This window comes from Oryctolagus cuniculus, chromosome 10 (genome assembly GCF_964237555.1).
Source record: "Oryctolagus cuniculus chromosome 10, mOryCun1.1, whole genome shotgun sequence".
Taxonomy (NCBI): Eukaryota; Metazoa; Chordata; class Mammalia; order Lagomorpha; family Leporidae; genus Oryctolagus; species Oryctolagus cuniculus.
Window position 1 is genome coordinate 87013656 of NC_091441.1, and position 26081 is coordinate 87039736.

General features: G+C 41.9%; 1 protein-coding gene and 1 pseudogene across 26 annotated transcripts in view; both read left to right on the forward strand.

Moving 5' to 3' along the window:
- CADPS (calcium dependent secretion activator) overlaps positions 1-26081 on the forward strand; it is a 519152-nt gene that overhangs the window by 72876 nt on the left and 420195 nt on the right. The gene's annotated exons all lie outside the window — the stretch shown is intronic.
- LOC138844169 (U2 spliceosomal RNA) lies at positions 15183-15304 on the forward strand (annotated as a pseudogene).

Genomic DNA, 26081 nt, shown 5'->3' on the forward strand with positions numbered 1-26081 from the left:
TAACATCAAAGAGAAGAGAGAGAATAAATGATAAATGCTGGGAAGGACAGCCCAGGCATTAGCAAGAAAACCAAGGAAGTGTGGCACCTGGGGAGCTAGGAGAGGTTGTTCCAAATAAGGACATAACTGGACGCTGCTGAGCGAAAGAGTGGGGACAATCCCTGGCAGTCACTGGGGGCCTGAGCAGGACTTGCTGATACCACAGACTTTGAGATGGTACTCTGATCACCAGGGACATCTTAGCCTCTCCCCGCTTCTATTGCTTTTATTCTCTGCTGCTCATTCTTTGATGTATGGCTTCTCTAATTCTCACTGTGTTGTAAAGATGGGCTCTCAAAAACTCACACCCCAGTTTTCTTATGAGGCTATCGGTGCTTTAGCTCATGGTTTTTCTTTAGAAGTATTCAGCACGCAGTGAAAGTGAGGATACCTAAAACTGCACATGATAATGGTTGATGCTGCCTAAGAACTGGTGGGAAATAGCATCTTCTTGACAAAATTTAAATGTGTAAAATGGACTCAGGAAAACGAAGCTTAGATGGAAATAATGGCTAATGAGAAAATTGACTGTGACAAAAAAAAACTTTAAAAGCATCGTGAATAAAATCTGCTATATGAAGCACATGTTTACTCAATGTTTTCAAAAGAAATGAGCTTCCTCATATGAAAATAGTTTTTGCTAAAACTGAAAATGGAAAAATAAGAAATGATGTGGTTATGCTGGATAGATCTTTGATGGAGGTAATCAATTGGTTTAATGACATTTACCCAAGGAGCCACTGAGTTGATGAAGATTCTCCAGTGTTGATTTAGGCTTGATTAATTTTGTAATCAAAACATTTGTGGAATCCAAATAGCAGGTCATATCTTGGATCAAAATATTTTATTCCCAGTTTGGCCTATTTTATGCAGTCGTATGTCACGAACGCAGACTGTAAAGTGCAAGAATTAATCGGCGTTGTTGAAGTTCAAGTCCATTGCAGCAATCTTTTCTTTCAAAACTTGGATTTCAGAAAGTGATTGCTTCTGGGCTGCAGCTTTTGCTGTCTCAATTAGTACTGTAAGTGTTAGAGAGGAAATAATTATTCCCGCTTCTTGGGAAGAATTGCAGTCTCTTTGCTTGAGCAAGGACAATTTCTGAATTAGTACCCACTGCATTAGGCCCTTCTCAACTGGAACCAGTTCTTTCCTTGTGCCTGTTTGCTCTTTTTAAAGCACATGTGGTTGCAATTGAGGTTAATATTAGTTAAATTCAACTCTAATCACTAAATTGAGTTATAGGCCTTGACAGTTCCTAGTTGCATGGCCTTAAACAAATTACCTAATCTCTGTCCTCAATTTTAAGTGGGACCTGTAAGACATGCTCTGCATGATTATTGGGGAGATTAAATGAGAGTAGGACTTTAAATGCCCTGGTTTAAAACAGGTGCTCAGCACATTTTAGACGTGAGTCGGATTCTTATTAGTATATTGCACGTTTTCTATACACAGATGTAATTTCTATGCTAGGCTGTTTGGTTTGAATGATTTGTCTTCCAGTTGGGTTGAAAAGTTCCCAAGGCAGCAGTTAGGTTTTCATTCTTTATTAGTTTCCTCTTTTAAAATTTATTTTATTTATTTTAAAAGCAGAGTGATATATAGAAACAAGCAAGAAAGAGATTTTTCCATTCACTGGTTCACTCCCCACATGGCTGCCACAGCCTCGGCTGGGCCAGGCCAAAGGCTGGAGCCTGGATCTCCATCAGGTCTCAGACACATTCCACTGCTCTCCCGCCTGCATTAGCAGGGAGCTGGTTCCCGAGCAGAGCAGCTGCGTCTTGAATCAGTTCTCTGATACCCATATCTGATACGGGCTGCCCATGTCCCAGGTGGCAGCTTAACCTGCCGTGTCACAACAAAGGCCCCATCCTTCAAACATTACTTTCACCTGGTGTCAGTTGCAGCCGAAAGCAGCTGGCTGCCCCCCAGACTGGGTGGCTGAGTGCTTCACGAAGGGATGACGTAAAGAAGGGTGGGCACAGAAAGGGGAACCTAGAAAGGACGGAGAGGGCCCCAGGGGCTAGCAGGAGCAGAGAGCGCTTAGCACCCTTAGATTGAAGAGCTGGTAGTACAGAGAGGGCGCCACCCAACAGGAGCGGTGGGTGAGACAGGGCAGTGCACACTTCACACTTCTCCCTGGCTGGAAGGGAGCTGCTCAAATGTATACTCCACCCTCTGTGGCTTGTCTTCCACTGGTGATCTGCTGCTACCTCTGTTTGAGCTCAACAGAAAGGCAGCAGGCAGGGAAGCTGCCTAAGCCGGCGGGCAACCATCCCCATCCCGAATGCAGAGCAGGAAGAGTGGATGTGAGGAGGAGGCATCGGGGCTGGGTCAGGTAAGACAGCTGCTGTGCCTATAGTCAGTGCTGAGGAATGTTCTAGAAGGAAAGGAAGAGAAAGCCCCCTGACAGCATGAGAGAGGGCCTGCCTAATAGTGTAATCCAATACTTCAAAGTAAACATTGAATTAAAAGATAAAAATATATCAGAATATAGTTCTCAACATAAACTCTATCGAGGACTTAGCCTCAGTTTTTTCCTCTAAGAAAAGGAGACAAGGTTAATACCTGTTCTTTGGGTTGCTTTTGAGGAGTGGATGAGGTGACGCCTGCAGTATGCTTGGCACAGAAAGAAATGCTTAAGCCATGCTGGCAAACGACTGCTCAGCACCAGTTGTGCTCATCTAGGGGCAGTTTTGACCCAGTGTCCACCTGTCAGGAATGTGATGCTTTCAGGAGCTATGCTTGGTTGTAGCAGCTGGGGACTGCTGACTGAGATATGGTGTGCTGAAGCCACACATCCTACTGAATACCCTCTTAGGCCCAGGACAGGTGCCCATGACAAAGAACGCTCTCATTTCCAGATGCCCGTGGTGCCAAGGTGGAGAAAGCCTGCCGATACTGATTTCATCTCTGTATTTGCAACCTAGGGCCTCTCTGCTACTTATTGCTGGTTTTTAAGAGACTCAATTCCTTGTCCTTTGTTCCTTCTCATTCAGCCCACAATCAGATAAGGATACATTGTGTGTATAGCAGTCAACACTCTGTGGGCTTGGCCTTTCACTGTTGAAAATAAATAAGTGAGGACAAAATAGAAACCACCGTGATAGGTTGTAATCTGAGCTTCAGCTATGTAATATTAAAGCACTTATGCCCAAGTACATGTTATAGATTTGCAAGGCAACAACACAGAGCTGTTTGTACGAGCCTTTCAAATCACCAGGGAGCAATAGATTGGAACATATTGTTATTTCTGCCACTGACGGCCCTGGAAAGGCTGTTTCCTATAGGAAATGAAAACCAGCAACGCTCGAAGCTAATGAGTATGTACTAGGTCAGTGGAATTGAATATTAATTTAAATAAGTAGTGCCCTTAACCAGGGTCTGAATGGTTTTTTTCTCTCGGTCACTCTTGTCTATCTCCCAGTGCAGTCCCATTCTACCCAGAATCATTGCCTCTGGCATCAGTGGGCCTCTCCTCTTAAGAAAGTCACAGTTGTCAAAGCAGAATGCCACTTGACCCAGGCTCTGGTTCTTGACGATTTTTTTTTTCCTCCACCCTCAAAGGAAGAGTGATCCATGCAGCTTCTAGCACATTCATTCATTGGTTCACTCCTTTGTCATGGATTTAGTGCAGTGCTTGGTTTAGACATTACAGGTATGATGGCCTTTGACCTCTTTGAGCATATATTCAATTAGGAGGTAGAGACATTAACTAAGTAAGCAAGTAAATTAGTAAGTCCTGATTCTGACCAGGGTTGTAAAGGAAGCAGGGAGACGTGGAAGAAATAAAAGTAGTGTTTTATTTAAGCAATCAGGGCAGAGAAAGTCTCTTTGGGGAGGTGATGTTTACTATGAGGCTAGAAAAAAGAGGACTTTCCAAATCAGAGATTGGAAAGGTTGTTCTAGGGAGAAGTACTGGCATGTGCAAAGGCCCTGAGGCAGGAAAGAGGGGCCATGTTCAGGAAATTGAAATTGGAGAATGAGGCTTTGATGGGGAGAGTGTGTTGGACCTGATCTGCAAAGGGGAGTGGGAGGAGTTGAGAGCTTTAAGTTAGTCAAGCTGTGGGAAAATGAAAGTATTTTCAATTGTTCCGGGACTTTTCAAGTGTTCCAGAACATTTTGTTCCTATTTGCTGTGGGCCAACAGCACTTCATAAATGGGAACTCCCACCTTGTGAGATAAGAACTAGTATTCTGGCTCACTAGGCTAATCCTCCGCCTTGCGGCGCCGGCACACCGGGTTCTAGTCCCGGTCGGGGCGCCGGATTCTTTCCCAGTTGCCCCTCTTCCAGGCCAGCTCTCTGCTGTGGCCAGGGAGTGTAGTGGAGGATGGCCCAAGTCCTTGGGCCCTGTACCACATGGGAGACCAGGATAAGTACCTGGCTCCTGCCATCGGATCAGCACTGTGCGCCAGCCGCAGCGCTCCAGCCATGGCGGCCATTGGAGGGTGAACCAACAGCAAAGGAAGACCTTTCTCTCTGTCTCTCTCTCTCACTGTCCACTCTGCCTGTCAAATAATAATAATAAAAAAAAAGAACTAGTATTTTAGTTGTGTAAAAGCGAAGGAGAGTTAGGAAACCAAGGTCATATAGCTCTGTGTCAGGGTTTCTTAGCCTCACCCCTACTGACACACGGGGCAGGGGCTGTCGTGTGCACTCACTGTAACGTGTTTAGCAGCACCACTGCCTTCTTTCTACTAAACGTCAGTAGCATCCTCTCTTTTTCCCTCGGTTGTGACAACTATGAAACATGCCCAGCATTTGCCAAGTAGCCCTTCAGGGAAGGGGAGCAAAATCTCCCCTGGTTGAGAATCTCTGCTATATAGAAATAGGGAAAAAAATGAGAGCATCTCAAATCCCATCATCCTCTAAATGGCTCTGTGTTGATGTCTTCCAGGCTCTTTTTTTTCTAAGCTATCTCTGCGTGTGCTTCAAAGCAGGGTGATTGCAAAGATCAGCCCTGGAAACAAGGTTTCTCTCCTTCTCCAGCTGTATAGTCTTCTCCCATGGGACAACCCACTCACTATGTCACCCAGCAAGAGCAGCATGTGGAGTTGTATGGCTCAGCTCTCTGGAGCAGTAAAACAGGTCTTGAAGGTGGAAGAGGGTTGAGCGTGCTGAGAGGAGGCAAGGCACAAGGAGGGCAGTGTTCTCTGCCACACAGATCTCTCCATTCTTGAAGGCCGTTGCTTAGCCCAGAAGTTCACATAGCTGTAGCAGGTGACACTGATAGAGTGCCTCTTACCAGTGTGTGTGTGTTGGGGTGGGGGTGGGGGATTGCTGGTGATGACTCTATCTGCAGAAACAGAGAATGTGTCCTTTCTGTGGCTGAGGACTCTGGGCCAGAGAAGAATAGGAGAGGATGGCTCTGAATTCCTTAGAGACCCTGGAGAAAAGTGGTATCCATTGTGACCTAGCATAAGGTTCTTGATTTGAACAAGTGTCACAGTGCCTGATTGTACAAGTGACCATTTAATAAGCACCTCACAAATGTTTCATCGTGCGAATTCAACATCTAATATCAAGGGGATATTTTGAACCCCTTTGAGTTCCCGATCACCCCCTCATCCAAGGTTTCTAACTGTCCTTGTCATCTGAGAATTTCAGCCAAAGATTCACTGACTTGTTCAATTACAATTTGTAGAATGTCTCTGTTGTTGAAGAGGAAGATTCTGGGTACCTGATGGTGAGAACTGGGGAGGTTGTGGAATTGGGTGAGGGAAAGGTTTCTTGCTGGGTGGGAAGACTGTTCATGGACTGGAAGAATGAACAGAACTAAGTTAGGTAAAGATGATGGATACTAGGAGAGTGCTCCAAGCAGAGGGTACAATGTGTGAAAAGGGCCCACAGACAGGCTGGCTTTATGATTGCTGAGCTTTCAACATCTCAGGAACCCTAGAAGAATACTTGACAGGTGGGCCGGTTTGTGTGTGTGCAACGTGTGCATGTGTGTTTCATTTTGGCATCACTGGCTGTTGATCTCACCGCATAAAACTAGGTCATCGGCAAAGTTTAACTTCATGTATCCTCTGGTCTGGTCATGTTTCATTTAAACTGAGATGTGGTATTTTCTTATACACAATGGACTTTTTCTGGATGGGTCAGCTTTGGAAGTCAAGTTTACTCATCTGAATTTTGTCTTTACCAGAGTCTCACTTGGTAACAACCATAAAAACACTATTTCCACATCTGCAAACTGAGGTGGCAAACTGATGGCCACAAGACTGTATCTGACAAAATCAATAAATGTAAAGAGAGAAAAATCAGAATCCAGGAAAATCCATAGAGTTAGAATGACCAAAACCGCAAGTTGTATGACATGGTAGGAAGAATAAAACTTTTGAGGTCAGACAACCTGACTCAGATCTCAGCTTCACCTCATACTCTGAACAAGTTTGCTTCAGTTGCGTGAGCCTGTTTTATTATCTATAAAATGGGGCAATGGCACTTACTCCATCGGACTGATAGAAGGCAGAGAGATGACATGAAGACCAGCAGGAGGGGTAGCGTTTTAGGACTGGTGTTGAGCTGCAGCTTGTGGCACTGTCATGCCATGTTGGAGTGGCAGTTTGAATCTCTGATGCTCTGCTACTTTGGCAACTTCCGGTTAACAGAAACCCGGATAAAGTTCCTGGCTGCTGATTTCAGCCTGGCTCAGCTCTTGCTTTTGAGGCCATTTGGGGAATGAACCACTGAATGTAAGATCTCTTTCTGGGGGCTGGCTGGTAAAGCCACCGCCTGCAGTGCAAGCATCCCATATAGGCACCGGTTTGAGTCCCGGTTGCTCCACTTCCTAACCAGCTCTCTGCTATGGCCTTGGAAAGCAGTAGAAGATGGCCCAAGTCCTTGGGCTCCTGCACCCACATGGGAGACCCATAGGAAGCTCCTGGTTCCTGGCTTTGAATGGGCTCAGTTCCAGCCGTTGCGGCCAATTAGGGAGTGAACCAATGGATAGAAGAGCTCTCTCTGCCTCTCCTTCTCTGTGTAACTCTTTCAAATAAATAAATAAATCTTTAAAAAGAAGATCTCTTTGTCTCATTCTTTCTCTCATTTCTTGTCAAATACATAAATATTAAAAAACAGCTAGTGTATTATTAATGCTACATAAATGATAGCTACCATGATTATGGTCAATATTATCAAAATAGAATCACCGGATGTTAAGCATTAAATCACAGATTTCACTTACAGCTTATTGGTTGCCACAGTCCAGAAGTAAAGTTACTTGACTGGTTTTATTTGTGAATAAAAGCATAAAAGTTCATGATAAGATGATTAAGGAAGCTTATGCATGAATGAAATGTGTTGTCCTGTCTTCATGGAGGTCTTGTCCAGGAATACAGGAGATAGTAAATTTAACATTTTCCCTGTGGCAAATAAATAAAAAATGTGTATCCATATTTCTTCTTTATTTTCTGAGTAAACCAAACTCATAAAACTAAGGAGTGATTGTGGGATGGCACCTACTTAAAAATTCACCTTGTATCTGTCAAAAAAATTGTTGTCTGAATGACTTTTACTGAGTAGGTCATCAGTTCCTTCTTACTTTGTAAGCACATGTTTAAAAGAATGATATATTTTATTTATTTGAAAGGTAGGTTGGGGCCAGCGCTGTGGCTCACTTGGTTAAACCTCCGCCTGTGGCGCTGGCATCCCATATGGGCACTGGGTTCTAGCCCTTGTTGCTCCTCTTGCAGTCCAGCTCTCTGCTGTGGCCCGGGAAGGCAGTGGAGGTTGGCCCAAGTGCTTGGGCCTCTGCACCCGCATGGGAGACCAGGAAGAAGCACCTGGCTCCTGGGTTTGGGTCGGCATATTTCTGGCTGCAGCGGCCATTTGGGGGGTGAACCAGCAGAAGAAAGACCTTTCTCTCTGTCTCTATCTCTCTCTGTAACTCTGTCTTTAAAATAAATAAAATAAATCTTAAAAAAAAAGAAAAAAGTCTCTATCTTAAATGAATGTCTTCATATGATAGAGGGGAACCAATCCTTTTGACGGCGCTTACTATTTGACCTTAACATATGGCCTATGACTAATTTATTATATTCTTACTCAGAATCATGTCAGAAAATGAAAATGAAATTGTGTAGGGAGATATTTGAAATGCCACATAATGCTGGGTATGTTTACTAGATATGAGTTACTCTGATTAAATAGAGAATTACATTGTGTTTATCAATTGGAGACTTGCATTATCTTTGTTTATAAGCAGGTTAATTTATTGCAGAAGGCACAGAATTCAAAACCAGAGACACACAATTTGGTATCTACATTGTATATTGCCATTATTTTTAAAAATCTCTTCCTAAGTATCCTTTTTATCTACATCATCTTTTTTTAAAAATTTTATTTAGCTTTTGAGAGGTAGAGTTACAGACAGAGGGAGAGACAGAGAGAAAGGTCTTCCTTCCATTGGTTCACTCCCCAGATGGCCACAATGGCCGGAGCTGCACTGACCCGAAGCCAGGAGCCTCTTCCTGGCCTCCCTTGTTGGTGCAGGGGCCAAAGCACTTGGGCCATCTACTACTGCTATCCCAGGCCATAGCAGAAAGCTGGATTGGAAGAGGAGCAGCTGGGATAGATTTGGCGCCCATATGGGATGCTGGTGCCACAGACGGAGGATTAACCTATTGCGCCACGGCGCCAGCCCCTATCTACGTCATCTTATTTAAATGGTTTGTAAGAAACCAACAAAACAACAAAAAGATCACAACATCTCTCCAAACAAACTCATTTACCAAAGTCTGCCCTGATGCCTTAATAATAAAAGACCTTTACGCCAAGAGCACCCGATTTAATTTTCCTTCTTTCTTCTTTCTATTTTTGTACAAGGCCCTTCCATTAGAGCATACATCTTAGCTACATTTGTTAAGGTGGCAGACTGGGGAAGATGGTAGATGGTAACAGCAGAGTCAAGAGCACCAAAGCAGAATCAAGCGCATCAAATGGATTTTGGTTTAAGTCCTGGATTCATGACTCATGAGCTCTGCATTTAACCTTGGACTGGGAGCCCCCAGTGCCCTCATCTGTAAAATGGGCATAATAACACAAACTTCAAACAGTTAAAGGCTGAGGTAAAAACTGGTGCTTTCTTCTGCTGCTTTCCCAGGCTATAGCAGAGAGTTGAATTGGAAAAGGAGCAGCTGGGGCTAGAACTGGCACCCATATGGGATGCTGGTGCTTCAGGCCAGGGCTTTAACCCACTGCGCCACAGTGCCGGCTCCCAAGACTTTTATATTTTCTTTAAGCATTTTCTTTATCCAAAAGGATGATGATGACGATGATGACAACACCTGCAGTGACAAAGACAGTGGTAGTGATGAGGGACTGTGAAGGATCTCAGATTTTACTCTATTTGTGTGTTAACAAGTTACCTTGCCGGAGATTCCTCCATGCTAGCAAATGGCATAGAACTCCTGTGTCCATGATACAGGACTGTCTTACTCATGGCACAGCGGGAGACTGGGGCTTCCTGTGTTATCTGAGTGTGCTGTGTTCACACAGGCACATGTTGCATTTGCATTTGTCTGCAGCACAGCAGAGAAGTCCCAGGCTTAGAACACTGCAACCTGACAAGGCACTGTGAGAGAAGCAGATTTTGATCTGGGGGACACATTGTCTTCACCTTGATCAGGGGGCAGAACTCCCTGCACCTGGCGGAGAGGCCTTCTCTCTGACTTCCAGAGTCATTTGACAAATGGACACCTTTGACCGCATCATCAAGAACACATCTTGATCGTGAGGAATGGATCAACAGTGTGGAGGATCACTTCCCAGCAATGACAGTTGTGGTGGCGTGGCTTAGACTCCCTGAGCACCTGTGTCCCAGGCATCAGCATAACTCTTTTACACAAATAATCTCATGCAGGCCCATACAACCCCAGCAGTAGACAGAATTGTCTACATTTATACATGGATATACTTGGAACTTGGAGAGTATAGCACATTCCTGAGGGTCACATACACAGGAAACACAGGAGCCAACACTTGAATGTGCGTCTGTTTGATTCCAGACTGTAGTCTAAATTCTAAACAACATCTTGGTGTTGTGTGAAATATATTTAGACGTGGATATGTCCTATAAGGGAAGCAAGTTTTTTTAAAAAAATAGGAGTTTTTCTTACCAAGATGTCCAGGGAGGGTGTTTCCCAAGTGAACTTGTTGGGAGAAGAAGTGACAGAGCCAGATCTGAGCACAGGAAACCTGTCTCTAAGATGCACACGTGAAACCTCAGATAGAAAAGTTGGAGTCCACAGTCCTCTCTGGACAGCTGGCTCTGCTATTTGTCTCATTAGCACCTACTTAAAAATTCACCTTGTATCTGTCAAAAAAATTGTTGTCTCAATGACTTTTACTGAGTAGGTCATCAGTTCCTTCTTACTTTGTAAGCACATTTTTAAAAGAACGATATAATTTATTTGAAAGGTAGGTTGGGGCCAGAGCTGTGGCTCACTTGGTTAAACCTCTGCCTGTGGATGCCTGCTGGCATCCCATATGGGCACTGGGTTCTAGTCCTTGTTGCTCCTCTTCCAGTCCAGCTCTCTGCTGTGGCCCGGGAAGGCAGTGGAGGTTGGCCCAAGTGCTTGGGCCCCTCATGAGCATCCTTATAGATTAAAGAAAAATGAATTTGAGCTTAGAAATACCCTAGTATTTAATTAGTGAGTGCTCAATATTAAATGAATGGAAACTAGTGTTTTCATATTAATGGTTTGTTTATCCAAAAATGTCTGTCACACAGTTTTGCTTCCAAAATTCCTGCATGTATTTGGATTTTGTCTTTTCTCCTGCGGAAATAAAGCACACAAGTTTATAAAGCAGTCTAGCTTATCCTCAAATATGCTGATCCTGCACGGTTATAAAATATGTATGCAGGTCATTTAAGTTGAATCAGAAATGGATTCCAATAAGTGAAGTCATCACTTTAAAAAGAGATGCCACTATGCCTATGTGTAGACTCTATCTGCTACAGGCCTTGTCTAAATCAGTTGCCAATGTCTTTAAAATTTATTTACTTAGTTATTTAATTGAAAGGGAGAGAGTCAGAGATTGCTCATCCACTGGTTTACTCCCCAGAAGCCCACAATTGCCAGGCTGAACCCAGCATCCTGGAAATCAACCTAGGTCTTCCACATGGGTAGCAGGGATCCAATTACTTGAGGATCCCAGCGCATATATTAGCAGGGAGCTGAAATTGGAAGAGGCAGGACGCAAGCCCAAGCACTCTGACATGGGATGAGTATGTACCAATCACTGGCCTAAGCAGTAGGCCAAACGCCCTCCCTGTTATGGTCTTTTGAACTCTGTCGTCTTCCACAGGTGTTTTTCAGCTTTCTCATTTTTTCTCTTCACTTGACCGAGTGTAAATTGCTGTCCTTCAGAACTTCAAGGGAAAGAAGTTTACTTTTGCTTCTTTAAAATCCAAATAACTTCTTACCTTCTCCAACAGTTACATTCTCAGACATAAAACCTTAGCTGTTCCCATTGCTTACATGTGTGTATTCATGCTTTTTAGCATGGGACAAAAGACCATCCTGATCTGGCCCATTCCTTCCTCGTATTTAACCATCTAATAGTTAACCACGTTGAGCTTTGTCACCATCATAATCTCTGCACCCCTGCTTTTTCCTTCACCTGGAATGCCTGTCCCAGCTCTCTTTGCCTAACCATCTCCCATTCATCCTTCCAAGATCAACTCCTCTTTCATGTCCTCCAGGAAGCCTCTGCTACCCATCAGGTTTGGTCAAGAGCCCTGTGAGCTCTGTGATACCAGTGGTAAATGTGCATTCTGTTAAAATCATCAATTCAAATCTCCCTTGTCCAGTAGACTACACATTACACAAAACTAGAATGTATTTTATTTATATTTGTGTACCAACATCGGGCAAGTTGTAGGTTCCCAGTAAACACTTGTTGAATGAATAACTGAGTGAATGAAGGTATGTGAGGAAGAACCAGAATGTTAGTGAAGTAGGAAAAATTTTAATATTAGAAGTCTAGGGAAATGAGAAGAAAAGTCAGAGGAATAGAGCTCATGTAAGGAAGAGGAAATTTTTATATTGATTGATTTAGTGCTTGTTGAGTATCATGTGCTAAGACATGGGATGCAAAGATATGCAAGGGTCCTGCTCCATGAAGCTTACATCTGGGATGTATGCTAACTGGATTTTTACAGAATGATAAGTACTACAAGGAATAGACAAAGAGAAGGTGATTAAAGGGTTGTAGGGTAAGAGATTTAGATTGGCTGATCAGAGCAAGCCTCCTTGATAAGAGCAGGTCATTTTAAAGAGGATACCTTAAGGGTAGGAGGGAGCTAACCTTTCCAAGAGCAGGCAAGAATGTCTTCAATGTCTTTAAAATTTTTTATTTACTTAGCATCAGAGACCTCTCAATGGCTGGTTTACTGGTTCAAAGGCCATGAGGCTAGACCAAGGTCAAGATTTTGAGGGAGAGAGTTTATTATTATATGGAAATCATCAAATATGTGACAGTCTTTCCTTGAGGAAGATGGAGCTCCTGAGTTCACAGGGAAGGTAGGTGACTCTGAGACCAAAAGGACTGAGCAGCCTGTAGAGTGAGGCTCCCTGAGAAGCCGTGAGACTCTGGCAAAGACGTAGTCATCTGAAGGAGAGCCTCCCGCAGTTACTATGTGCACCAGTTACTGGTGTGCACATTCTCTGAATAGGTGTGCAAGAGAAGGGAGCCACTAGGTTTTGGAAAATTCTCTGTATAAACTACAGTGACCTGGTTATTCATCAGGAAAGGCTCCTTTTGTTTCTTACTACTTTGCCCTGTCTTGGAAATGTGCACCCCAGAAATCCCAGCCTGCCCATAGTTACAAGGGAATGATACATAATGGAGTGAAGGCGTTAGCAATGGTTTCTGTTCTAGTTTTCAGTACTCTTCACTATAAACACCATAGAGGGAAATCCCATAGCCTCAGAAATCAGAAACTTTCTGAACACCAGTACAGTGCTCAAAAAGTTTCATATTGTAGAACATTTCGGGTGTTCACATTAGGGATGCTCAATGAGCAGTATATACAAATACTCCAAAATAATAATTAGAAAACTCTCTGAAATCTGAAACTCTTGATGCTAAGCATTTTGGGTAAGGGGTTCTCAGCCTGTTACAAAGACTGAAGATAAATGATCATTTACTAAATGTCATTGATTGTACCCACATCTTATAGCACAATGGCTAACATGGGATCATGTTATCAGATATCATGTTATCTGATATTATGATATCCTTGTGTTTAAGTACTACCTCTTGCAATTATCAGATTTTCCTACAAGTTGCTAAATATGTGTGCCCTTACTGCGTCATCTATAAAGTGAAAGGAAGGAGAAAATCGTATGGGCCGTTGTGAGAAGTCATTAGGTATTATACAAAAAGGGTTTCACCGTGATCTGTTATGACACATACAAATGTAAATGAAACCTCTGTCACTAACATAGTTATCACTACAGTCTTACCTGGTTGGTGCAGCACTTACCAACATTTAGCATCTAAGAGAACTGTAGAGAGTTTATGTAACTTGACACAGTTTCACAATTCATCAGTGGCAAAGCTTGGAATACAACATAGAGTGTAAGTTTCACTCTCTCATGCTTTTTATTTCCATTAGAGTTATCATCTGGGTTAGAGGCCATTTATTCTCCTGGTTGTCTTGGTACATTTTCAGTGTGCGTTCTACTTGTTTGCTTATTTTTTAGAGGGACGTTAAGAGAAGAGTGGTGAAAGGGAAGATGGAAGCCGAGTTGTCTTTAGCCTTGCCCAGATTTCACATCTCGGGATAATCGAGGGTGTTTCAAGTCCAAACAGTATATGGGATGTTAACAGGAACCATCGTTCTTCAAGTGCTTTTCCACCATGTTTCCTAGTTTATAGTGTTTTGAAGAACAAGATCATCAAACGCACACACAAACACACCATGTTCAGGATGGTTTGCCCCCTCCCAACACCAGCATATTAGAAACCCCTAAACTTAGCTACTAAAGTTCTCTAAAAACCAGATTAACGACTGTTCAAAAATGATGCCATCCTAGTCAATGGGAAATAAGCGGATTTTCTGTAGCTTGGTTCTGAATAAGTCAAGGGAACAAGCTCCGTTGTTTGGTGCAGTTATTTTCCAGCAACGGCTGATGTCACAGGGTCTGTGTTCTGTGTCCGCAGTGATGCTTGGAAATAAGGTGGGGTGTTTAATGCGATGGCCAGCATCTTTTGCTGAGTTTGGTCCTCCAACCTCAGCCACCAGTTTTAATCAGTTAGCAGGTGAATGTGGTCAGCAGGCACCACTGAAACATGTTCTGTCTTGGTCAACTTTGTTCTCCATTCCTCTGAGAAGACTCCTTTCAAGAGAACAGCCAAACAGCCCTGCTTCAGCTCACAGTGAAGCCATATTCTCCTTCCTGTTACATTCTCTGTGTTGTGTTTTGCAAGTGTGATACAGCTTGCTGTCACTTAGCCTTCACAAGTTCTTGCAACCTTTTTGTCTGAACACTGAGCAAAGCAGAAGCAGAACTGATGTGGAAAAAAAAAAAGTACTTAGGCTGGTAATCTTTGAGCATTTTTTTTAGAGCTATTCATTTTTAAAGTAAAGTTTTTTATTTGAAAGAGGTACAGAGACAGAGAGAGAGATCTTCCATCCACTGGGTCACTCCCCAACTGGCAATAATGGCTGAAACTGGGCAGGTCCAAAGACAGGAGCCAGGAGCCAGGTCTGCCACTTGGATACAAGTGCCTAAGGACTTGGACCACCCTCTGCTGCTTTCCCAGGTGCATTAGCAGGGAGCTGGATCAGAAGCAGAGCAGCTGGGACTTCAACTAGCACCTATATGGAATGCTGGCATTGCAAACAGTGACTTAACTTGTTGCACCAGTGACAGCCAGCCCCTCGGCACTTTTTTTGAGATCCCTAAGCTACTGAGTTGTCCTTTTTTTTTTTTTTTAAGGGTGCAGGTATTTTATTTTGTTTATGTCTAGTGTCTTTTTAGCTGCTGAGCTGTCAACTACCTGACCCTACTAAGTACCAGCTCATTGGACAGTACTATAGTTTGATGTTACTATTATTTCCATTTTACAGATGAAGAGACTGAAGCACAGGAAATTATTTTGGAATGTGTTTTTAGGTATAGAGCTGGGATCGCTTCTCGGCCTTTTGGCTAAGATCAAGTGTAGTATCTGTTCTTATCAGTTTAATATCAGGTATAGAGCTGGGGTTTCCATTCAGGTAGTCTGGCTCCAGAATCTGTGCTGAAACCTCCATGCTCTTTTACCTCCCAAAACTGTTATCAATAAATATGTATTAAATAAGTGAATTATCAGATGGTCTTTAATTAGGATAATATTTCAAGGTCATATGGCAGAGGACACAACCTTTAAAAATTAAATCAATAGACTCATTAGTTACTGGAATTGATTACCTTATGTTTTATTTCATGAGGGGTGTATCCGTGTACTGAAGATCTTTCTCTTCCTTTGTGTGAATTGGGCGATTGTGGCGGTCTCTGAGAATGAGCCGGTAAGAGACTGAGTGTTCAGTACAGGCTCTGGTCTGCACCCTCTTCTACTTCAGAAGTTCATGGACACAACTGCTCTCAGAGGCTGGACCTCCTGCAGCTTCCCCTGAAGAGCCCTGATAAATGAATAGCAACAGTGACTGCTCCTTGACTACATGTACGCTCTCTAGGAGATAGGCTTATGCTAAGCACTTCAGGGGCATGCTCTCACTTCATCTTTACAAACTGTTTCTGTTTAAATGACAAGAAAACAGAAGATGAGAAGTAACTGGGCTTACTCAGAATAACACATTTAAAACAGTCTCGTTGCACACTCATTCTCTTATCCCCTTTACTAGTCTGATTAGTGCCCATTCTTGTGTCTGTCCTGTTTTCCTGGCTGTGCCTTATCCACTGGGATCTGCAGACTGCTTGAAAGATCAGTCGGTTGAGTCCCTGACCCATTGAAATGGGAAGTTGAACAGTTATCTTCAGGGATCTGCTTGTCATACAACAGCTACACAAAAATCAACTGGGCATCTGGTTAACATGCAGATCCTAGGTCTGTGTGTTCCCATAAAGAATGAAACTCTGCCTTTCTCACAAGGCTGAATTTCTAATAATTCCCAGATGCTGCTAATGTTTCTGATCCATGGACTAAAATTTATATGACTAACCTTAGCTGTTGAGTATGGTAGCCTCTAGCTACCTGGGGCTATTTAGGTTGTAATTAAATAAGTTAAAATCCAAATCTTCATGCCTGCTGGTGACATTCTGACTGCTAAATAACCACTTGTAGTTATAGTCTACCATGTTGGACAATGTGGGTGTAGAACACTTGCATTGTCAAATTCATTGTCATATTCCACTTTTGTAGAAAAAGAACCTGGTTTAACATTCCCAAGTGCATCTGTGCCTTATTTCATTGACCTACAAAAGTGTCTTTCCTCTTATCAGCTTTGCGTTGTCTGATCCATGCAGATAACATCTAAATATTGGATGAGGAAAAGTAATAAGGTACAAAGAATACTGGATAAATGTAATTATTTTTACTTAGGAGACCACATATGGGCAGGAAAGAGGAGAAAAAGCCACAGTTTTAAATATAGCACACAGCAGGATTGTCACGACTGTGACAAAAGCAGCAGAACTTTATTGAAAGTGTTCTAATTAGAGTTAGAAAACATAGGAGGGCGCATCTCTAACCCCAACCCCCTGGGGTTCCTTTTAAACACAAGTGTGAATTTTCTCCGTACCTTGCTTTGTCAGGGACTGAACTTCCATGAGTGTCTTGAGGGCTGGAAGCCATGGTCATTGTTAAGAAGGGAAAGTCATTTTTGATCATTAACAGTATCCTTAAATATCACTTTATTCAATCCTCTCATTTTACAGATGGGTAAAAGAAGGCTGAAAGGGGAAATGCAATTTTTAGTTCCTGGTAGTTGAGCTGTGCTTAGGCTCATAGTGACCTTTGCTGAACTATGTAGATGGAGCTTTTGGCTTCCTCACTGGACTTTGTGCCGCTGAATGACGAAGTAACCACTGAGATACATCACCTTTTACTTCTGTTTCTTTGTATACTGTTTCAAAGATAGGTGTGGAAAAGTTAGATTTAGAAATAAGTGATCTGGAGAAATGATTCGAAACACAGCCTCTGGCATGCAAATAAATACAGATGTAATATTTATAAAGTCATGTCTCTGAGTCTGTGGTGGTTCTTATCCATCATCGAAGTTTAGAAAATACAAACAAGGTGGGGGGCGCTGATGCGATGGAGCTAGTTAAGCACTGCTCGTGACACTGGCACCCAATATCGGAGCAGCAGTCCCTGTTGCTCTTCTTGTGATTCAGCTCCCTGCTGATGCTCCTGGACAGACAGCAGGAGACGGCCAAAGTACTTGAGCCCTCCTACCCACATGGCAGACCCACGTGGAGCTCCTGGCTTGGGTCTGAACCAGCCCACCATTGTAGCCATTTGGGGAGTAAACCAGTGATTGCAAGATCTCATTCTCTCTCTGTCCTATCCTTTCTCTGTCACTTTGCCTTTCAAATAAATCTTTTTTAACACTTCTTTTTCAAAAAACAGAAAACATACAAAATAAAAAGCATAAACTTTAAATCACCCACAAATCCAGTGATTCACAGATTCTTCTATAAACTTGGTGATTAGGTAAGCTTACTTTGTGTGTATGTGCGATTGACCAGCTATATGGCAATACTCGTTAGCAATATTGTGAACACTTTGCTGGATCATTTCATAAAATGCCACACATCATTTCTAGTCTGCAACAGTCTTCTACTTTATGTTATTTCAGAAACACAATTGTTCAACATTTATATCGTTGCTTGCCTTTGTTTATAATAAACATCCTTGTGATGAGCATCACCCTGAGAAAAAATTATATACATTTCTTTAAATTCTTAAGGTAGGCTGGCGCCGTGGCTCACTAGGCTAATCCTCCGCCTGCGGCACTGGCACTCCGGGTTCTAGTCCCGGTTGGGGCACCGGATTCTGTCCTGGTTGCTCCTCTTCCAGTTCAGCTCTCTGCTGTGGCCCAGGAGTGCAGTGGAGGATGGCCCAGGTCCTTGGGCCCTGCACCCACATGGGAGACCAGGAGGAAGCACCTGGCTCCTGGCTTCAGATTGGCGCAGTGTGCCGGCCACAAAGCACTGGCCATAGTGGCCACTTGAGGGGTGAACCAATGGAAAAGGAAGACCTTTCTCTCTGTCTCTCTCTCTATATATATATATAACTCTGCCTGTCACACACACACACAAACACAAATCTTAAGGTAGAGCTGCTCCACCAAATGTTTGAAGAGATGTTAGGCTTTCTTGTTGTACATTTTTAAAATTCTCTCCAAATGCTTTTTACTCATGTATCCAAGAGACTATATAGAAGTAAATTGCAGAGGACATAGACTATGGCCATTTCATTCAAAGCTTCTATCTGCAGAGCCTGGAATTGCACCTAACACATAATAGGGTTTCAAAAAATATGTGTTCATTGGAAGGAAAGGAGAGCATGAAGGAAGGAGGGAGGCAGAGGGGATTGCAACATGAGTATTTGACCAGAGCCTGGCACACAACAAGGCCGGTAAATGTGAATTGTAATTGCTACTTCTGTCAAAGTTATTATTCACATTTTCAGTGTACTGCAAAGTTTTTATAGTTTTACTTGTAATTATGTCTAAGAATAAACAGAAAACTTCTGAAAGACTCCAGCCTACTCCCTTTTGTATTCTCCTGTGGGTTAGCTCTGTGGTTGAATTGTTCTGGAACATGTGCAGTTTGCTGGTTTCTGCTCTGTTTATCTTTGCCAGCGTATTTGTCAAGCCTCTTCCATGCTGTCAGCTACATGTGCACAAGCTTGAAGAGTACAACCCACTAGAAAAAGACAGCTTGAGCAAAAGTCTACTAAACTGGGGCCGGTGCTGTGGCATAGTGGGTTAAGCCTCCACCTGCGATACCGGCATCTGCTTCAAGCCCTGGCTGTTCCACTTTGGATCCAGCTCCATGCTGATGTGCCTGGGAAAGCAGCTGAAAATGGCCCAGGTAGTTGGGCTGCTGCTACCATGTGAGAGACCCAGAAAAAGCTCCTGGCTCCTGACTTCAAGCTGGCTCAGCCCTGGCCTTTGCAGCTACTTGAGGAGTAGTGAACTTGCAGATGGAAGATCTCTCTCTGTTTCTCCTTCTTTGACTTTGTAACTCAACCTTTCAAATAAATAAAATAAATCTCTTAAAAAATACTACTAAATTTAAAAAAAGACACAGGTCTGCTGTTTCTGATATAAATGTTTTAGAGAATGCTTGGTCTCACAAACTCCTCTCCACTTTTGAGGGAAATCTAATGGGATTATTTAAAACATATTGGTGCTTGGAATCAGCTGTCTAGCTGTGTGATTTTGGACAGATGACTCATCTCTGTACATCTTGGTTTCCTCCCTTGTAATTGCATTGTCAGTTGCTCAGGAATGTCAAGAAGAGCCCCCAAGATAATGTTTATGAAGTTCTTGACACCAAACCTGGCTAAGCAGTGGCCATTAATACTAGTACTTCATTAATGCCGGTGACTGAGGACTGAAAATGTATACATACATTTTAGGTTCCCATGATCCTCTTTTATGGACTTGACATTTGCTCACAGATTCTAAAAGATGAATGCTTTCAATTTTGCTGGGCTTCCTATCTGGTGGAATCTTCCAGCAGTTCTTACTGAGTGTGCTTTCCACTTGGAGAAAACAAGACTCCAAGTTGCACAGCAAATGCATCTGGCATGCCAGAGATACAGAAAAGCATTAGAACTAGAACTTGAACCAGAGTATTTCCACATCCACTTGGAAGTGTCTGAATACTTCTTGATAATCATGCAAATGGTGCTGGTAATCACCCTGATCATCATGAGGCTGATGGAAGCTTGCATAACATGAATGCATATTTGGCCATACATCTGTACACATTATCTCCTTCAGTCCTCTCAACCACCGTGAATGTAGGCACTGTTCTTCCCTGAAGCTGAGTTTATTTTTCCAAGATAGCATAATGGGGAACTGCAGAGATGTGGTCAAAAACCACTCCCATGTAATGTCACCTATGCTTTTTTTTTTTTTTAAAGATTTGTTCATTTATTTATTTGAAAGGCAGAGTTACAGAGAGGCAGAGGCAGAGAGACAGAGACAGAGAGAGGAGAGAGAGAGCTTCCATCCACTGGTTCACTCCTCAAGTAACCAAAATGGTCAGAGCTGAGCTGATTTAGAGCCAGGAGCTTCTTCCTGGTCTCCCACATCAATTCAGGGACCTAAGGACTTGGGTTATGTTCTACTGCTTTCCCAGGCTATAGCAGAGAGCTAGATCAGAAGAGGAGCATCCAGGCCTCGAACCAGCACCCATACAGGATGCTGGCACTGCAAGCAGAGGCTTTATCCACTGCGCCACAGCACCAGCCCCATAATGTCACCTATGCTTTTAACTACCACACTCTGTCCCCCAGAAATCATCTATTCAGAAACAGCTCCCTCCTCTTAGAAGGAATCAGGGAGAAAATGTTTAAAAAGATATATTTGTTTGGAAAGCAAAGATATATATGGAGAGAGAGAGAGAAAGCTACTGCATTCGCAGAGACAGAGAGAGGTAGAGAGACCTTCTATCTGTTCACTAGTTCACGCCCCAAATGACCACAACAGCCAAGGCTCGACCATACCAAAGCCAAGAGCTTCTTCCGGGGTTGCCCATATGGGTTCAAGGGATCAAGGACTTGTGTGATCTGCTGCTGCCTTTCTCAGGCCTATTAGCAGGAAGCTGGATTGGAAGTGGAGCAGCCTGGATGGACTGGCATCCATATGGGATGCTGGCATCTTGGGTGGTGGCTTTACCCACTAAGCCACAACACCAGACCCTCCTAGTTCTTTCTGTAGAATGTCATGAATTATTGTGAACTAGAGTCATACCCTCTTGTTACTTCATTCTGCTTGTTTTGGTACCTGTTATCCAACTGCTTTCTATCTCTCCTCTCATAATTGCTAAATTCACATTGATTATTTTTTTTAACTTAACAAGAGAGACCTTATGGTATTTGTATATCAGGGTCTGGCTTATTTCATTTAACATAATGGTCTCCATTAGTATCCATTTTGCTGCAAATGTCTAGATTTCATACAGGTTTATGAGTGAATAATAACCCTCTGTGCATGCGCATTTCATATTTTCTTAATCTATTTGTCCACTGATGGACACCTGGGTTGATTGCATGTCTTGGTTATTTAAAAAAATTATTTATTTATTAGAGTTAAAAAGAGAGATGGAGAGACAGACATCTTCCATCCCCTAGTTTACCCCCCAAATGGCTGCAATGACTAGGGCAGAGCCAGGCCAAAGGTAGGAGCTAGGAGCTTCTTCTGGGTCCCCCACATGGGTGGCAGGGACCCAGACACTTGAGCCATCTTCTGCTGCTTTCTCTGGTGCATCTGCAGGGAGCTGGTTTAGAAGTGGAGCAGCCATGGAATGTCACTGTGGGGCAGTGGGTTAAAGCACCAGTTTGCAATGCCGGCATCCTATATGGGCGCCAGTTCGAGTCCTGGCTGCTCCTCTTCTGATCCAGCTCTCTGCTATGGCCTGGGAAAGCAGTAGAAGATGCCCCAAATCCTTGGGCCCCTGCACCCACATGGGAAACCTGGAATAAGCTCCTGGCTCTTGGCTTTAGATCAGCTCAGCTCTGGCCATTGTGGTCATTTGGGGAGTGAACCAGTGAAATGGAAGACCTCTCTCTCTCTGGCTCTACCTTTCTCTGTAACTCTGTCTCAAATAAATAAAATAATTTTTAAAAAAAATAGTGGAGCAGCCAGGTCAGAAACTAGCACCCATATGGATGCCGAAGCTGTAGTTGGCCTCTTAACCTGCTGTGCCATAGCATTGCCCCCAATGTCTTGGCTATTGTGAGTAGAGCTGCAATGAACTTGGCAGTATATCTTTCGTATGTTGATTTCTTTTAATCAGAAATATACTCAGAAGTGGGATAGCTGGAATGTATGGTAGATCTATTTCTAGTTCTTTTGAGAAATTTCTATATTGTTCCCCATAATAGTTGTACTAATGTTCATTCCCAACAACAGTCCCTTTTTTCCAAATCCTTGCTGGCATTTGTTATTTTTTGTCTTTTTTGATAGTCGTCAGTCTAACTGAGTGAGATGATAATTTAGTGTAATTTTAATTTGCATTTTCCTGATGGCTACTAAAATTTTATAATTACCCATATATTTATTGGCCATTTGGATTCCTTCTATTAAGACCCTTTACCATTTCCTTACAGTATTGTTTGTTATTTTTAATTTTTTATATATATCCTGGATGTTCATCTTTTGTCAGATGTATAACTTGCAAAATATGTTCTCCCACACTTTAGGTTGTCTCTTCACTATCCGGATCTTCTTTGCTGTGCAGTGGACTCTTAGCTTGATATAATCCCATTTGTTTATTTTTTTATTTTGTTGTTGTGCTTTGGGTTCTTACCCCAAAAAATTGTTGCCACTGCCAATGTCTTGAAGTGTTTCTCCTATTTTCTTGTGGAAGTCTCATGATTCCATATCTGACATTTACGTCTCTCATGCATTTTTTTTTTATCTTTTATTTAATGAATATAAATTTCCAAAGTACGACTCATGGGTTACAATGGCTTCCCCCCCATACCGTCCCTCCCACCCACAACCCTCCCCTTTCCCACTCCCTCTCCCCTTCCATTCACATCAAGATTCATTTTCGATTATCTTAATATACAGAAGATAAGCTTAGTATACCTTAAGTAAGGATTTCAACAGTTTGCTCCCACACAGAAACATAAAGTGAAAAATAATAGATGATTTTTTTTAAATGTTGATGAAATCAGATCAGACCTATTGTCATGTTTAATCCCAGTGAGAGTCAAGTTGGGAATTGATAATTTCTTTTTTTTTTTTTTTTGTCCTACTTAATATGACTGGTTTAATTCTGTAATTATCACACAGTTATTCTTAAGTGTTGAAAATTAACTGAAATGTGATCCCTGTTAAACATAAGAGTGGGAATAAGAGAGGGAAGAGATGTATAATTTGGGGCATGCTCGGGCTGACTTGCCCCAATTGGTAGAGTTGGAAACATACCAGGGGATTCCAATTCAATCCCATCAAGGTGGCATGTGCCAATGCCATCTCACTATTCCAAGTGATCAATTTCAGTTCACAATTGATCATAATGAAAGGACTAAGAGTCAAATGGAGCACATAAACAAGTCTAGTATCTGCTAACACTAACCGATAGAATAAATAAAGGGGAGAGTGATCCAACATGGGAAGTGAGATACTCAGCAGACTCATAGAATGGCGGATGTCCTAAATAGCACTCTGGCCTCAGAATCAGCCCTAAAGGCACTCAGATCTGGCTGAAAAGCCCATGAGAGTATTTCAGGCATGGAAAACCAAGACACTCTGGCAAGAAGATCTCTGTGAGTGAGATCCCAGTGGAAAGAACAGGTCTTCAAAGAGGGAGGTGCCTTTCTCTGAAGGGAGGAGAGAACCTCCACTTTGACTATGACCGTGTCTAAACAAGATAAGAGTCGGAGAACTCAAGGGGCTTCCATAGCCTTGGAAACTCATGACTGGTGCATAGGGAGATTACTGATGCCGTAAACAGGAGTGTCAATTTGTAAAGTCAACAACAGGAGTCACTGTGCACTTACTCCTCATGTAGGATCTCTGTCCTTAATGTGCTGTACACTGAGGCTTAATGCTATAACGAGTACTCAAACAGTATATTTCACTTTGTGTTTCTATGGGGGTGCAAACGATTGAAATCTTTACTTAATGTACACTAAACTGATCTTCTCATGCATTTTGAGTTGATTGTTGTATAGGATGAGAGGGGGTCAAAGCATGGTCAAGTGTAACTCTTGTGCATGTGGCTATCTACTTTTCCCAGCAACATTTATCGAAGAGACTGTCCTGTCCACATTGTGTGTTTCTGGTGCCTTCATCTAAGATCAGTTGGCTATAGGTACATGGATTGTTTCTGGTAACTTTATTATGCTCCTTTGGTCTATATGTCAGTATTTAATCCAGTATCATGCAGTTTTTGTTAAAATAGCTCTGTCTTATGTCTTAAACTATGGTGTTGTGATGCCTGCAGGTTTGTTCTTCTTGGTTAAGATAGCTTTAGGTGTTCAGGGTCGTTGTTGTTATTGCACGTGAATTTTAGGATAATTTTTCTAGTTCTGTGAAGAACTCCATTGTGATTGTGATGGGGATTATGCTGAATCTGTAAGTCACAATGGATTTTGTGGGCATTTTAACAATACCAGCTTTTCCAATCCTTGAACATAGACTGTCTTTCCATCTTTTTGTGCATGTGTGTCGTCTTCAATTTCTTTAGTATTTTATAATTTTTATTGCAGAGATCTTTCACATCCTTGGTTAAATTTACTTCAAGGTATTATTTTTTTAACCTATTGTGAATGGAAATGCTCTTCTTTTTCAACAAGTTCCTTATTGGTGTTTAAAAGTGCTACTAATTTTTGTGTGTTCATTTTTAGCCAGTAAATTTATTGAATATCTTAATCAGTTCTTACAGATGTTTAATGGAGTCTTTTGGGGTCCGTCTATAGGATCATGTCATCTGCAAATAGAGATAATTTGATTTCTTCCTTGCTTGTTTGTATGCCACGTTTAATTGTATGTTTGTATGCTTTTGTTTAATTGATCTGGCTAAAACCTCCGGTAGTATAGAATAAGAACTGTCAGAGAGGATATCTTTATCTCGTTGCAGATAAGTGTAATAAAGGATATGGGTTTTTACTGTCTTGCCTGTATTATATTGAGATATCTTTCTTCTATAATTAATGAAAGGTTTTTGTTATCAGTGGATGTTGAATGCTAGCATATGGTTTATATGTATGTATTGAGATGATCACCCAGATTTTATTATTCATCCTGTTGATCGGATGCATTACATTTACTGATTTGTGCGTATTGAACCATTCCTGCATTCCTGCAATAAATCACATATTTTTTCATCATGAATAATCTTTTTTTCCATTTCACTGAACTTTTATTACTAGTATTTTGTTGAGAATTTCTAGTCTATCTTCATTAGGACTATTGGTCTATAGTTCTCTTTTTTGTGTGTTCTTATTTGGTTTTATAATCAAGGTAATACTTGTCTTGTAGAGTAAGTTTGGGAGAATTCTGTCCCTTTCAGATTTTGTAGTTTGAAAAAAATGGTGTTTTTTATTCCTAAAAATTTGGTAGAGTTTAGCAGCAGTGATGCCATCTGGCCCAGGGCTTTTCTTTGTTGGGAAACTTGTTACTAGTGACTCAGTTTTGTTATTTATTACTGATACATTCAGCAATGTCTTCATGGTTCAATCTGAATACATTATAGTTATTTAGAAATTTATGCATTTCTTCTAGGCACTGCGCTTTGTAAATAATCCTTCATGATCCTTACTATTTCTGTGGTATCAGTTGCAACATCTCCATTTCATCTCTGATTTTATGCATTTGAGTCTTTTTTTTCTTACAGTAACTTAGAAAAATAATTATACATTTTATCTTTTCAAAAAACCAGCTCTTTATTTCATTAATCTTTTGTATATTTTTTAAATTTTCTATGTCAGGTATTTCTTCTCTGATGCATTGTTTACTCAAGAACATGTTGTTTAGTCTCCATGTATTGTATAATTTGTAGAGTTTCTTATTGATTGCTAGTTTTATTCCCTTGTGTCAGAAAAGATAGAAGAATTCATTTTGTTTGTTTGCCTGTTGAGTCTTGCTTTGTGGCCTAAACTATGATCCATTCTAAAGAGTGCTGCTTGTGCTTATAAAAAGAATTTTCATTGTGCACCTGTTGGATGGGATTTGGATAGACCTCTTTTAGATCCAGTTAGTCTATATTATAGTTTAATTCTGATGTTTCTTTGTTGACTTTTATGCCTGGATGATCTGGCCACTGGCAAAAATGGAGTGTTGAAGATTATTTTGGATTTACTTTTCCCTTTAGGTCTAGTAATGTTTGTTTTACT